Below are 16,451 nucleotides of genomic sequence, written 5' to 3' on the forward strand. Positions count from 1 at the left end.
ACATCATAATAATTGGTAAATTTTGGAGAGGTAACAGGTATATTATAAGTTGCGACTCATCTCAGATATTTGCTTTGTGAAAGACAAACTATTTAGAAAATACGCGCCTGAAACAGAAATAAAGAAAATATGCACACAGACTCAGTAAACAGGTGAACTTGTTAAAATATTTAAGCATGTACTAAGCAACAGACTAAAAAACGTGAGTAATTTCCAGTGAATTGATGATAAAGGAAAAGGAAAGAGATAAAAATCTGAATTGGCAAGATAGAAATACAAGTGTAATGCAGCAGGGTAAAACAGAAAATGACAAATGTGGTATGCACGGATACACTGCTACACATTATTTTCGGAGAGAACACAAACAAGTAGAATGGTTTAACTGTAAACTAAAATGTGACATATTACACAGTGTCCAAACTTGGAGAATACAAAATGCAAAGATCTGAAACTGCAATAAAAAGGTTTGCGAAACCAGTAAAAAAACATATAGTTGCAGAGGCTACAAACCAAAGTTACTTAACACTAGTTAACCCAATATACAGCTTATGTATTCGATACAGGGCATTCTGTTTTAACATATTAGTAGCTGGGTGATAACCTGATAATACTGTTAACCAGCTGTTGTTTTCTTGAAAGTTGTGCAATTTTAAAGATAAAAACACCTTATATTGCTTCATTGTTTAATAGTGTTAATATAATGGCCTTCTGCGTATTCAAATTAGGATCTGTGTTCTGGTATCCCGTTATCAAACATTCTAGCTCTTTCAACCATAATATGACGTTCAATTCTATTATTCGTTGATAAGGAATAGTCAGGAATTGGCTTTGAGCGATCTTGGCTAGCTGCCTTTCCCATACTCTAAATTAGGAATGATTCTCGAAGTATTTTGTACGAAATTCAACGCAAAGAAAAAAGAAATGGTATTTATACGCTTTCATATTCCTAACTACGATTCTTTCTTGAGTATTTGACCCCCTTAAATGTGTTCAGTAGGAGAATATATTGGAGTTTCCCTGATGACGACAAACCCACTTGAAATAAAAATATATCTCAGAACGGCTAGTATTGGTATTAACACTTTTACTGATAAGAAGAGAAGAACGTTTCGACTTTCCTAGGCCATCTTCAGATTAAGAAAGAGAGAGTGTTTGAATATGATCATTGACGGACATATGTCTTAGGGACGAGAGTATAAACGGGTACAGGATTATAGGGGGAGTTACAGTTGGATTTTAGGTTATTAATTAGTATAGGTATAAAGGTGTTCCTTTATATTGGTTTAATTTTGGTTTTAGTTTCTATATAAGTAGGGCTTCTTTGATTTACGTTTGTTTATATTTGTTTCCCTACTTAATACCTGGGTGTTTTCTATGGTTATGTTGTGTTTATTTGATTTGCAGTGTTCAAAAACATGTGAAGGTGTATTTTTGTGTTCTTTGAATCTAGTTTCCATTTTTCTGCTTGTTTCTAATTTATCTAATATCTATTTGAAACCTTAGCCACTTGTTCTTTCACCTTTACATGAAGCCTCTTTCCTTCTTATTTAGGCTTAAGGTCATCAGGTTTCTAATATTTATGTCTTATATGCCTCCCGTACAAATCTTGCATCATTTTCTTCCCTAACTGCTCTTTCCTTCCATATATATAAGCAGCTTGGACAGGTGGTGGGTCATTTTTTTTCTGATTCTCTTGCATGATTTTCAGCTCATTATGATTGTCTTTTATACCCAATTCAGACAATCTAGTTTTGCACTTCTCTCTTTCAGGATGCATATACCTATTCTTGCTTTATGATTCCTCCTTATTCATGGATCATGAGTCAACTATTCTTATCAGGTGGTTTCAGGTCTTATCTGGGTTATTTGTTTTTCCAAGAGGATGACATTCTCAAATTCTATCATTTCACTTCTCATCAGATTTTTACCTTGATTCACTCTGATGTCACTGTTTTGAAAACCATTGGATTGAATTGTACAGATTGATGACCCACACACCTTCAGTATCTCGCATTTATCTTCAAACAGATATATTATCCCTCCAGGTGCTATTTTTCAATCTACTTGCCAATCTTAATGGGGTAAGCACCTAATTTATGTCTTTATACACTTATCTCCAGAACCCACTCAGTGGCTACTATACTTGGTTTCCAAATCCACATAATGATAGAGGTAAAGGAAAGCTCATCCAACCTGATATTTATGTGAATGCTGTTGAGATGGGGTTTTCTAGCAAGACCACTATGGTTGTATATGTGTGCATCTTGATGTTCATTCCAAAACACATCTTTCATGTAATATCATGTAAAAAGCCAGCATCAGGAGAATGTCTGCCTACTTTACTGGCTCATGCATGCCAGTGAAATTGGAAATAAGGCAGGGGTATCCATGTCAGTGTAGCATAGACCACCCACTATTATATAGTATGACAACTTCTCAGTTGTTTTGACCAGTGAAATGGGGTAAAAATGTTATTGTTGGAAGTCAGTTCCTGTGTGTGTGTGTGTGTGTGTATATATATGGTGAGTAACTTGTACATATAAACCATATGGCCTGATTATTGCACTAGTTACACTACACCTTGTGTCCATCTGACTTGTTAAGTGTGGATAGTTCGACTGGTCACGTATTTTACCTGACTTAATTTTGCTTTCCTTCTTTCTAACATTTACCCAAACAAAGAGTAAACTGTCTCCTCTAATAAGCTCTTACTGTCCTGTTTCAAGAGCTTTTCATCTTTTGATGCCTTTTCTGAAGTAATATGTGAAGAGAGATAAGTGGATTGTTTTGGAAGTTAATATTTTCCTTACTTGTAAATGTATATCTTATAGATATCTACCTTTCTGCACACCTTTTCATTCGTCTTTCCTACTACCAGTGCAAGTTATTGTCATTGCATTGTCTAAGAATGGAAGTGCTTGTGGGGATATATTACACATGTAAGATGTATCATTCTCCTGTAGATGGAGGGTTATTGTTGCATGATAATTAAATCATGTACTACCATGGTTCACATAAGAATGTGATTTGGAGACAGTTCAAAGCTATTGACATGCACAACATCTCAAAGGTAAGCACATGAGGAATGGCCTCTGCATGCAGAAAGATAAGTATTTATCAGAAGTACATTTTTAAGTGAGAAAAATTTGAGTGACATACACTTTGTTGGATTATTACAGTAATAAAATCAAAATAACCTAACATCTTAAGATATACTGTAAGTGATCCAACAAATTTCTCTGCCATATAATTTTAGTTTTCTTATTTTTATTCCATTTTCTAAAGTTAAGGAATATGTGAAATACATGGCACAGTAAATTTATAACTTGAGAACAAGCTCTGTTGACCACAATATTTTTCTTTCCTTGTGGAATATCTGAATCTGATGTGGATATCTTTGAAAGTTTGAACTTTAATATTATATTGTTGGCTTTTCATATCCTTGTAGATTTGTAAATATGTTTTGAATAATAAGTATGGTTGGTTCTGGGATTGCCCTAATGGAGGAGACAAATATCATTACCAACATGCACTCCCATCAGGTTTTGTTCTCAATAAAGACAAAAAGAAGAACCACAAAAAGAAAGATGACATTTCCATTGAAGAACTTGTATAGAAAGAGGTTTGTTTAAGCATTGTAAAACTGATTTATATTTCACTCACATCTCTTTTTTAAAATAACTGAAAGTTTAAAGATAATAATTTAGTGAGATAAGTAACTGTAAAACTGGAGTGTTTATGTTCACAGCTATTTACTGTAGATTATGTATGAAAGTATATATTTAAAAAATAAAACTTCCATGGACTGACATCATCACAACACTGTGGAACTCTAGATGTGCATCTTATTGAAGGAACTGTTTGTACAAAATGTACTTCATATACCACCTCAGGTTTTGCTGAGAAAGGATTGGTTAGATTTTATTATTTATTGTGTACGAAAAAAGTTGTCTTTAAAATGTAAAAGAATTAGGAGAGGCCTTTTCTCCAGTTCCTTGAGAACTGATGAAAAGAAATATTTTAATTTACAGAAACCAGTATATTAAGAAGAATTGATAATAAATGTTTCTAAATTTCTCAAAATATCTTTTCATAATTAATAGCCTTTTTGAAAACTGTACTGTGAATATTATTTCGTGTCTCATTTTTAATATAATTTTGTAAACTTGTATTTTAATTTTAACACATTAGTGACACTCTACAGCCTAAATAATGATTAATCTATTTTTTTATAAAAACTAAACAGAATTTTACATCAGTTTGAAACTGCATTACATTTCTTTATAGGACTGTGATATAAAATCCATTGGTTTATTAAATACATTACTCCACTTTGACTAACTGTAAAATGAGTTGGTTAATGAGATATTACTGTTATTTACCAAATGAGAATGTATCATGATACAATAGTTGATACCTGTTATTTTAAGATGTTCCAAAGCTTCTCTTTTGTACTATTTTTTAAAGTGAGTATAAACAAATAATTCTGAAAAAGTCAAAATTTCACCTGGCTATAGGTCTAACCACACGTGGTTTGAATTAAGTCATGTTAAATTTCAAGAGAAAAATTAAATCATTGAATCATGAAGAATATATAAAATAAACTTGTAGTTATTCTTCTACACTTTTAAAAAATACATCAGAATTGAAATGTATTCAATAAAGTTCATTATGAGACACTGCTAATAATGTAAATAACGTCATACATCTCCAGCAGTATTCTTTATTAGCTAAATACTTTGCTGTTACAACATTATTAGGAGCTGTCAGTATTCTATAAATTAACCAATCTATTTGAAACTGGATTAGTGAACTAGTAGGATGTTTAATAGCTTCTGAAAAATCTCACATCAGAAATCTGAAGTTCAATTCCACGTGGTGGACACAGCAGCTATCACAGTGTAGTTTTGCTCTAAGATAGCCAAGCTCCTGAAAAACTGTAATAGCAAAATATTAAGCTAATGAAGATACATTTTAAAGATATAAAGCACTATATTATTTGTCTTAATGGAACCAATTTAGTATTTTATGCCTATTTGGGCCAGGTGTCAGTTCAGTATTATTTTTTTTATCATGATATCCTCTTGAAACATGCAAGTGAAAGGATCTTTTGTGTTCGAAGTGTAAAGTTTTTAACGGATAATTATATCACTTTGACAAAAGCAATTAAATTATTCTGTACAACCCTATCCAGAAATATTGCACTAAACTGGTGATGTAAGTAAATATTTTATATGCAACTTTTAAACATGCATAATGAGCCAATGTATCAACAAAAGTCAAAGCATGGGTTTTATGTACAATAGCTGGAACTCCTCCTCCTAAGGCATGAAGTTATAACCATTTATTTATAATATGGTATAATTTCAGTTCTTAATATTTAGTTTCTGTGAGTATTAAGGTTTAAACTAAGTGATAAGTGTTTTAACCAAATATGAATACATTAATTTATTGATGATTATTGTTGTAAAGATACTTTCTACTAGTGTGTGTGTATATATAAATTTATGGGTATGTTGGGCTAATGATTCTTCTACAATAAGTGTCTGACTTGTTGGTGATAAATGTGACAATAAATGAACAGTATGCACACCTTGTTTTTACAATAATGTATATGTGTGTGTGTATATATATATAGTATTCTTCGTGCTGTGGAGATCATAGTTGTATCTTAAACATTATATGTTTCTCTCTTTTTTGTCAAAAGTTCACTTAGGCCAATTCAATTGTTCTAGAATTCAGCTGACAAGCCATATTATTTTTCTTTATTTTAATCACAGTAGTGTCCATGTGTAATTCATTTACACTGTCACACGTGTTACCACAGTTGTCTTTTGAACTTCTAATAATCATCTGCCTTTTGTCAAGTCCACACAGGTGGGTTCATGTAGTTTAGAATACCTTTTGATGAGACAAATTATTCTCCTGATCTCTTTCAAACTGTTTAATATCACTCTTAAAGTATCACCCATAAGGCCATTAACTCCTATGACAGTTAACTTTACATTTTTTAACTTTTCTCTAAACAAAATTCTCTTTTACATGACTTTTACTCTATTTCCACTCATTTGGTCACAGCTATTTATACGTTCATCACTTAAGCCTTCTAGAAATTTCCATAGCCTTTACATCAATGAATTACAAACACGAATTAATTAATAACACTACCTACATTAAACAGTATTTAATATCTGACAATAATCCCCTCTTCAAGGAAATTATTTAAGATATTTTTTGTTCACTATATATAAAGATTTTTTCAGCTCACCCACAAAGTATATTGATACTGACTGCACCAATGTTTATGGTCCTTTTGATGGCTTCAATGTGGAACTGTTTGTTCCAAAGGTACATCACCCACCTCATGATCCTTACATTATTGACTTGCACCTCTGAATGTAGACAAATTGGTGATGGTCTGTCTAGATGATGAATTCCTTCCTGTACAGGTAGTTCTGGAACTTCTTAATGGTAAGTATGATGGCCAGACATGCTCATTCAGTAACAGAGTAGTTATTCTCACTACTTAACAGCTGTTTACTTATACATATTACTGGAAACGGTCCATCTCTATATTATTGTAAAAGCACTTTCCCAATTTCAATGACTGAAGCATCAGCCTAAACAGTCAATGGTTTGTTCAAGACTGGAATGCAGTCTGGTGTTGTTGTTTCCACTTTACTTTGTTGAATAAATCTTTCGTGGTCAAGTTAGTCAATGGTGCACTAATTTCAACATAGTTTGGGATGAATTTCGTGTAATATCAAAATAAACCTAGAAAAGATCTGACTTGTTGCTTTTTACTCAGAGCTAGTGTATCTTGTATTTGGAATACCTTCTTTTCCATGGCTGTCTTTCAGTCCCAGCACATAATATCTGATGTAGCACTTGGATGGTCTGATGGTGAGACCTGCTGCTCTCACATGTTGTAACAGCTTTCTACGTTTCTTCACATAGTCTTTCCATTTCACAGTATGTGTCAGGATGGCATCTGCATAGTGCTTGATATTGGTGGTGTTGCACAGCATTCTCCTTATCATGCAGTTGAATGTTTCTGCAGAGTTGACTTGGCACCTGCTGAAATTGGTAACATCCATCTAGTATTACAAATGTTGTCTTCTCTGTAAATCCTGTCTTCATTAGGATTTGGCAATAACCTTTACTGAGATTGATCTTTGAAGAGAACCTGACCTGATAGTTTCTAGGTTGTCCATAGGTTCAGCGTTGAACTTTATCACAAGATTCAGCTTTTGGAAGTTTATTTAGAAACAATTAACCTATCCCTAATTTTTGAGATTGAAACTGGTAAATGGTAGGCTGAATTTGAAGGCTTAACAATTCTAGCTTCCAAAATTGCCTCAGCTTCCTGCTTTGTAAGGTATCTTATTGCATAAGGCATCTGAAAGGACTTCACTTTAGCTGGATGCCTCGTTGTTGTGTTACACAAGGCCTGTCTTTCCTGGTCTATCCATGAAGATATCTCTCCTCTTTTCAAAATTTGACATGGCTATATACCATGTAATCTCCATGCTATTTTCACTTTTACTATAGTTGTGCACATATTGGTCTATTTATTTCCACTGTCCTTAGCATTTTCTTCTACGACAACTTATCATTATGTAATCATGGCTGTGGTTCACCAAATGTTGTAAACTTACTTAATAGTAATGTAAATTTATAGGCGTGTTGGGCAACAAAATTTTTTACAGTAGGTATCTGTGACTTGCTGGCAATAAAACTGACAAAAAATGAACAACATGCACTCCACTTGTTTTTAAAATAATACATGTTTGAAACAAGTTAAATGCATGCACAAAATTCTTTACACCATGCAGATAATACTTGTGTTTTAGACACTATACAGTTCTCTTTTCTCTCCCTAACATATCAACCATTCACTCCCACAATAGTTAATTTTACAAAGTCTAACTTTTCTCTGACAGAAGTTCTCTCTCATATGACTTTTACTCTGTTCATTCATCTAGTTGTATTTATTTATACATATATCACAGTCTTGACATCAGTGGATTGCAAATGCAGTGATCAATAGCCTCAACATCACTGAGTTACAAAGTAAAGTAATTAATAACACTACCTGCACTAAATAGTCTTTTATATTCAAGTTGATGTAAAGTTTAGACATAATTTTTCTCAATTTTGTTTTGTAGTATTTCTTAAAATCTTACATTTACATTCTTTTGTTCTCTTTCAAAAAAATTAAATTAAGTGATAGATGTTTTTATAAAGTTAAATTGTACTATTTGTAGTTATGTAAAGTACTCATTGTCTTTGGTATAACTTTATAGAACTGTGTTGTATCCTGTATACTTTGTTATTACATTACTATAGAATAGTATCATAATTTATAAAGTTATATTTCCTGTACTTAAATCATTATCTGTATGCATTCATAAAATTACATCTTGCTCTATGTAATTTATAAAATTGTGTTCTCTGTGTGCTTTATAATATATTTTATTATATCTAATTTTTACAACTGTGTCATTACATTCTGTATACTTCAAGAGAGCAGCTCTTGGGTCTAATTTGACCAGAATTTCATTTGAAACATTCTTGGCTTGGAAAAAGAAAAAAAATGTGTACTTGTTTCTTTCTCTGTTTATCCACACTTCCATACAAATTCACTTCTTATTGAATTTCATATTTTGTACTCTTGTCTACCTCTTATGTTTATAAAGGATAGTATACTTTTAAAATATTTTCATAAAAAAGGTACATAAGTTAGTATCATTGTTTTAAGTTGTTTAGATACTTTATACAGTAGACTTGATTGAATTATAAAAATATAGATCTTTATTACATTCTTTCAATGAAAAGACGTGTGTAAAATGTAACAGTTAATATATAAATTTGGGAAATAAGTACATACACATGTACTTATTTATATATAAGTATAAAACACATTTTGTACAAGAATTTTTATATTTGACTAATTGCATGTATGTTCAATATTTAATTAAAATATATTTTGTAAGCATAGTATCAACAAAAAACAACAACATTATTTTGCTTTGTAGATAACAGAGAAGAAGGAAAAAGCTCAAGTGGAACAGGACAGGAAAAAAGCAGAGTTTAAAGCTGGTCATCACATTGGTATAAGTGATATTGTAAAACTGTGTAACTGTCATCATATGATGAGTATTATTAGTAAGTTAAAGTTTGCTGACCATCCTCTTGGTGTAATTATAATAGATGAACTCTACTGGTCACCCCTTAAGTTAAGGAAATATAACTGCATGTTATCATCATAGTGTATCATCTATTGTAAATATTGATGTTGATTGATTGACATAAGAAATAAGTGGTCAACAATTTGTAAAATCATTCTTGAATTTACTGATCATCACTGTGATATAAATAATAATATATTTATTTTCAACATAACTTGTACTTTGTATAAGAAGAGGTAAGCTAACCTTAAAAATAGCAAGACAACTTGATGTAGAATTTTAACATTATATAGTACAAAATGCATTATTAATGAGTGTGGTCATAGTGCATATTTGAACTTGTCAAGTTTATTCTTTTCATTGTTAAGTATGGTTATCTGAAGAATAAACTAGAATCTTCATAGTTATGAGTCTTCAAACAGCTCAGTGGATGAGAGATGTTTACATTCAACCCAGACTTGGCTGTAGAAGACTAGATGGGTGAAGATGAGGCAGCATATGATCTATTTCCTTGAGAAGATAGTGAGGTATTAATATTTTGTCTATTATCAAAGCATAAGGTCTTGTTTGCATGCTATTTTATCTCTTAAGGATTTTCATGGAAATGTTATTAAGGAAAGTTGCTTAATTAAACAGTATGTGTTTTATCCAGTTCATCAATATCATTTGATATCATAGTTTGTTTTTCAAAGAGAAAAAAAAAAGTTGTACAGTGTAACATTTATATATTTTTATTTCTGTCTCCACATTACAGGCTGTGGTATCACAAGGATATTGGAAGAATTCTCTTTATACAAAAAAAGACATAATTATAATCTCTCTCTTTTTTGATTAATACCAGCAAACTTGGTTGTTAGTGTTGACATATCAGTGAGCAGTTTTGTGTCTTTTTGTAGCTGGGAAATTGAAAATTGATTTTAAAAGGCTTTTATAGTTTTGGAGGAAATAAAAATACACATTTGAACTCAATCCAAAAGTTTAAAATATATATATATTAATTTGCTTTCAAGGTTAAAAACTTGAAATAAATACCTTATTTAAAATATTTTATGTAAAGTGAATGAAATAATGAACAAAACTGCCTATAGATACTGTATTAAAGAAAGGACATAAGGTGTTTAATGAGTCGGTTTACAAGTACTGTAAATGGTGAACTTTCTTCATTGAATGTGAAGTTTTGAGTCAAGTTCTAGAAAAGTCAATTACTTATGAAGAATCAGTCCCAGTTCCAGATTTTTCTTAACTGGAAAATGGGCAGTGAGACATATGCTGGGATTAAATCTGAAATTATGGTAAAACTAAATTTGTGGACAGTAGTAGCTTTAGGGTTAGAGAACTATTTTAGCCCCTTCCCACTAGTGCTAGCTCTGTTAAGAAATATAATTGTAGAATTAATATATATAAATATTACTTTTAAATTTTGTCTATGTCAATGCTAACGTGTATGAGATATATTTATCATAAAATTTGAGGGCATTGGAACATATAAAAATTTAATCTTTGTAAACTTTCTTTGCAGTTGTAGAATTGTGATTCATATGTGGAACTAATAGCTGAGACCCTTATTTTACAAGCAAATGTAGGATTAACATTGATAACTAATCTTCATGAAGTGAACAGAAGAAAAGCAAACCTATATGGTAAGGAGATGTACTCAGTATCAAGTATGTATTACATTAAGAAGTAACTGTTATAGTGTCTGTTGAAGTTGGAAAGATGTAGTTAAAATTTAATATGAAGTATCTATTTTAATAAGAGAATTGTTGACAAAATTTGAAAAAGTATGTTATAATAATATGAAGTTGTTGGAACATAATATAAATTAGCTGTTAAAGTAAGATATTGTAAAAAACTATTATTATTAACTGTAATAATAATTAATTTGTATTTAATGGTTATTAATTAAAAAAAAAGATGTTTAGACTTATTTAATGAAACCACAAATATTTCATTTTCAGAAAAAATTGACATTGAAAATGTTAAAAGAAAGGTCTGTCTGTCTGTGAAAGGTAGTTTGTAAATTGTGTTACAGATACTAAAAAGCCTGAATGAAACTTATAGCTAATAAGAATGATAAATGTATTGATATATGTAAAAATTATATATTTGCTTTTTTAGTTATTGTCAATGTTTCAAAATGTATTGAGAAAAATCAGGACAGATTATGTTGATTAAATATCATGTAGATAATTACATCAGTAATTGTTGGTATCATTGTTGTTAGTGGTATTTTGTACTAACATGGTGTTCATTATGATTGTTTTATTAAATGAATTTGTAGGAGAGGAGGGGAAGCTTCCTGAAGCAGCTGGTTGAGAAGATCATCTTGCTGCTACAGTAGATGGAGAAGCTGTACCAATCAGTGAAAACCTATCTGATGAAGAATTGGATGTGGAGTAACCAATGTGTAATAAGTAGAAATCTTATGAAGTTATAATGTCTGAAACTTAACTGTAGTGTGTGTAACTGAACATTGACAGTGACTTGTGTCTCCCAGATTCTTCTTAAAGATAATTTCAAGATTGTTTTACAAAGTACTGATGTCCTACCACAGATATGATCCGTACCACTAGTAGATGTCTGCTCTTCATTTACTTATTACTTACCTACCTATACCTGAAATTTTTTTGTTAATAGTTAAAATAAAAACATTCTATTTAACCTGATGTTTTACTGTTGTCATTTTGTTCAAAGCAAGTTACCAAGTTTGGTTTAAGCAATTTATTGCTCATTGCAGTGATTAATATACTATTTCTAGAATTGAAATGCTAAAGTTACCTTAAAAATAAAAATTGAATAAGATTGATAAAATGTTTTAAGGAAAACAAGATATAACAGGAATAAATGTGATTTTTAAAGAGCAATAATTTTTCTATCTTTTTGAATTTGGTTGTGAAATGTATATTTTTCATTGAATATCTCATTATAAATATTTATTATTGCAAAATAAATGGTTAAAAAATGAAGCAGTGTGAGTTTAATTCATTGATTGCCACATATCAAATAGTGTTTTTAATTTTTGTAAATGCACAGTTGTATTTATTGAATACAAAAAAATATTTAATCAACTTTCTACAAAATTCACAGAAGGATATAAACAAAAGTAAACATAATGCATTTCTGACAGTTAAATAGAAATAATAAAAAGTAAAAACAGATGTATTGATATTTAACCCACACAGTGTGTCTGCACTGAATTACTAAGCTCAGATTTAGACCTTGAATATGGGCCAAAAAAATAGTGAGAGAGTTTGCAACTGATGAAACTGCATTTAATCATAAAAGTAATACAGTCTGAACACTATATTTAGTTACCTATAGTTTGCAACTGATGAAACTATGTTCTAATCATAAAAGTAATACAGTCTGAACACTATATTTAGTTACCTATGCTCATAACTAGGTATATGTTTTTATTTCTGATCTGTGTAACAGACTTGCTTTGATCAAAAGTTAATATTAATTCTATAGCAATTTTTTGTGATATCCTGATTAGTTTCTAATTTAATTGTATTTACAATAATATCAAGTTAATGCATATATATTTTACAGATAATTGAATGTTACTAAAAGTTATTTCTTGTCTATGTTCAAGGTTTGAAACTGAGCCTAATTCCTAAACTTGGTAATTAAGTTTTTAAATGTACAAATAGTTTTTCTGTATATTTTTATTTTAATTATGGAATTTTAAGCATAATTCTAACATAGTAAACTGTGAAACCTGAATACATTTATAAATGGTTTGTCTTATTTTATTGCAAAAAAACAACTACTGGATGAAGTAATTTCAAACTTCAGAATTATTTATATGAATCGTATAACTTGTTCAAATAAAAGCTAACATTTTTATACTGAAACCGTATTTCAGATAGGTATTTACCTCTTCTCACCTTAAAGCTATTTCAATCGTGATTTGCTCTCTTAACATTGCCAAAAAAAACTTTTCACCTAGCTCATTAGTCTTTTAAAACATGTATTGATCATGCAACTACCTTCCAACAATCCTACTGTACCATCTGTACTAGCACAGCTAATGCAGCCTATTATTCAAGCATAATCCTCACTTCCAAGAATTGTCGTATTCAAATCAGAAACACTGGCAAATCAGTGGGGAAGAAAGTGGTTGAAGTGAGGCAAGTATGTATCAAAATACACTGTCAGGATTAGAAAATGTTAACTTATGAAATGGTCTTACTTCTTCTCACCCCACTTTGAAAAACTAGAGGGCTAGATGAACATGCAAAAAAACAAAATCAAGCAGAAAGTAACCACACTGAAAGACTGGTGTGCATGATTAAAAACAGAAGTCACATCTGTGTGGTTTTGAACTATTTCTCAAATGGGTATGTTCTTTACCCAGTAAAGAACACAGCACCACAAAGAGGGAAGAACAGAATGGGCTAGCACATACTTGCATTGGGGAAAGACATACAGTACCAAATCAGTATAAGTGTTGGAGAACAAGACTTGAATACCATGACAAAGTTGAAAAACCTAGTGTGGAAGTGATAGCAACTCATATAAGTGCCAATTGTACATCTTCAGGTTACACTGAATTATGACAAGTGCAATCTATCCAGTTGAAACACCTCATATGAGATACTGTAAGCAACAAGTGCAGTTTATCTAGTCAAAATGCTTTGTATCAGATATTGTTAGCAAACACTACCAACAATAGGAAAATAGAAGGAAAAGGACTCGACCAAAACTACAAAACTGCTCATAATATTATTACAAGAGAAAAGTTATACAGATTAAAACAATGCAACCAAATACATGCCTACGTTTCCAGCACTTAGAAACAGTTCTATGGCTGTGCTTGTGTAAATAGACAAAGGTAATGTCTGTTCAAAACCGGAATGATAGATTACACTGCTATCCTGTTTAATACCACTGTTCCAGTTAATTGTTTAATACCCGTATAACAATTAATATTTCAAACAAATTCTCTGTTTTATTTCTTGGGAATGAATTTAAGCATTAGATTTGGTCTACGAGATATGAAGTGATTTATGAAAACCTACAAGAAAATGTTTGGATGGTTATGAAACAAGTGAGATCCAAGAAGTTAGCTTACTCCATCTAACAGAAGATGAATAGAAAAGTTAGCTTACTCCATCTAACAGAAGATGAATATGAAAAAAGACTGACACAGAAAGAGTCAATGTTATTTCAACAGAAAGGGGATTTATAGATTTTACATTTTAAGGAGCAAGAAATCCACTATATCTGCACAAACAACAGTAACTAACTTCAAGTTGCCAAGAACCGTCACAGACCGGCTAACACTGGATACAAAAGTCTAGTTAGTGTATTCTGTACTTGTATTGTGACCAATACTATCTGTGGCTCTGATTGTGCAAGTGAAGTTATGTATTTCCTCCATTTCACCGGAAAATGTCTAAATAAGGAAGGTACAGAAGTAATAAGAACTGAGGATCAGTATATCAATTGTGGATTATTACCGACAGTTAAGCTAAACAGTAAAGTTAAAATATTGTCAGTATTGGTATATGTCTAACTATATAAAGTTCCTAAAATGTAAAAATATTTGTTACCACTACATAAGTTATTGGAACGCAGCTGAATTTTGAATCTCAGAACATTCTGAGATAAAATTTTATTTCAAGTGAATTTCTTCTCGTCATCAAGAGCAGCTAAATTTTCCTACATCGCCAGCCAGTGTCTATTGTTCTAAAAATAAACATCTATAAGAAAATGAAGACTTAAATGTGAAAATTTTAGACAGGAAGTTCTTAGAAACACATTTAGTGTGTGTTTAAATTACTCTACACGATACTGTGTATTTACCTATTTTGTTTATAAAGTATTCTCTATACTAGAGGTTATGGTACAGTTCATTTGTTTGTTTTTGAATTTCGCACAAAGCTACTCATGGGCTATCTGTGCTAGCCGTCCCTAATTTAGTAGTGTAAGACTAGAGGGAAGGCAGTTAGTCATCACCACCCACCGCCAACTCTTGGGCTACTCTTTTACCAACGAATAGTGGGATTGATCGTTACATTATAACGCCCCCACGGCTGGGAGGGCGAGCATGTTTGGTGTTATGGGAATTTGAATCTGCTACCTTCGGACTACCAGTCAAGTGCCCCTAACCACCTGGTCACGTCGGGCCTCAAAGAAAGAAGTCTGCTAAAACACTTTATTTTTGTATTATAATGTTTTCCAATCACTTTGTATAAATTATATTACGTATCATAAAATTATTACTAGTTTGGCATCATAACTAATGAATGCACGTAGTCAGAGAATGCCATTCTACCGATATTGCTCCCCGCTGGGACAACAGTAAGTCTATGGATATACAACGCATATATCAAGGGTTCGATTACCCTCAGTGTACAAAGCAGATAGCCCGATGTGGCTTTGTTATAAAAATCACACACGCTAGCGATGATGCTTGTTTGTCGGATATTCTGCAGAAAGATTCAAACTGTGTTGGAGGTATTAATCCTCGAATTTTAGCGTTATTATCGCTAATGCTCAAGCAGTAATATCACAGTATTTTTTGGGGCAAAGCCGTATAACTGATTATGGTGCTTTGTCCGCTAAGAATATTTGAACCTCAGATTTTAGAGTTAGAATTGTAAGTTGGTTACGCTGACACTGACCCATTGAAAAGAACAAAAACAGAAATCAAATTTGTTAGACTATGAGTTTGGTGAATGTCTCATTTATAAACATAATATCTGTGTTAGACTATGAGTTTGATGAATGTCTCATTTATAAACATAATATCAGTGTTAGACTATGAGTTTGGTGAATAACTCATTTATAAACATAATACCTGTGTTAGACTATGAGTTTGTTGAATGTCTCATTTATAAACATAATATCTGTGTTAGACTATGAGTTTGGTGAATATCTCATTTATAAACATAGTACCTGTGTTAGACTATGAGTTTGTTGAATGTCTCATTTATAAACATAATATCTGTGTCAGACTATGAGTTTGGTGAATATCTCATTTATAAAAAGTGTACCTGTGTTAGACTATGAGTGTGGTGAATGTCTCATTTATAAACATAATACCAGTGTTAGACTATGAGTTTGGTGAATGTCTCATTTATAAACATAAATCAGTGTTAGACTATGAGTGTGGTGAAAGTTTCATTTATAAACATAATACCTGTATTAGTTTGTTTGTTTGTTTTTGAATTTCGCGCAAAGCTACTTGAGGGCTATCTGCGCTAGCCGTCCCTAAATTAGCAGTGTAAGACTAGAGGGAAGGCAGCTAGT

The 16,451-nt window shown here is 31.5% G+C and overlaps 1 long non-coding RNA gene across 7 annotated transcripts in view; it reads left to right on the plus strand.

Annotated features, from left to right (window-relative positions):
- The first annotated feature begins 758 nt into the window (after positions 1 to 758).
- LOC143230068 (uncharacterized) overlaps positions 759 to 16,451 on the plus strand; it is a 106,221-nt gene continuing 90,528 nt past the window's right edge. The window contains exons 1-5 of one of the 7 annotated variants that reach the window (XR_013016211.1): positions 760 to 924; positions 9,039 to 9,168; positions 9,614 to 9,718; positions 10,711 to 10,831; positions 11,473 to 12,093. This is a non-coding gene — a long non-coding RNA (uncharacterized LOC143230068). Of the gene's footprint in view, positions 925 to 966; positions 3,623 to 9,038; positions 9,169 to 9,559; positions 9,719 to 10,710; positions 10,832 to 11,472; positions 12,094 to 16,451 lie in introns of those variants that run through there. The other 6 variants (XR_013016213.1, XR_013016217.1, XR_013016216.1 and 3 more) reach the window with 6 other exon arrangements.

This window comes from Tachypleus tridentatus, chromosome 10 (genome assembly GCF_004210375.1).
Source record: "Tachypleus tridentatus isolate NWPU-2018 chromosome 10, ASM421037v1, whole genome shotgun sequence".
NCBI lineage: Eukaryota > Metazoa > Arthropoda > Merostomata > Xiphosura > Limulidae > Tachypleus > Tachypleus tridentatus.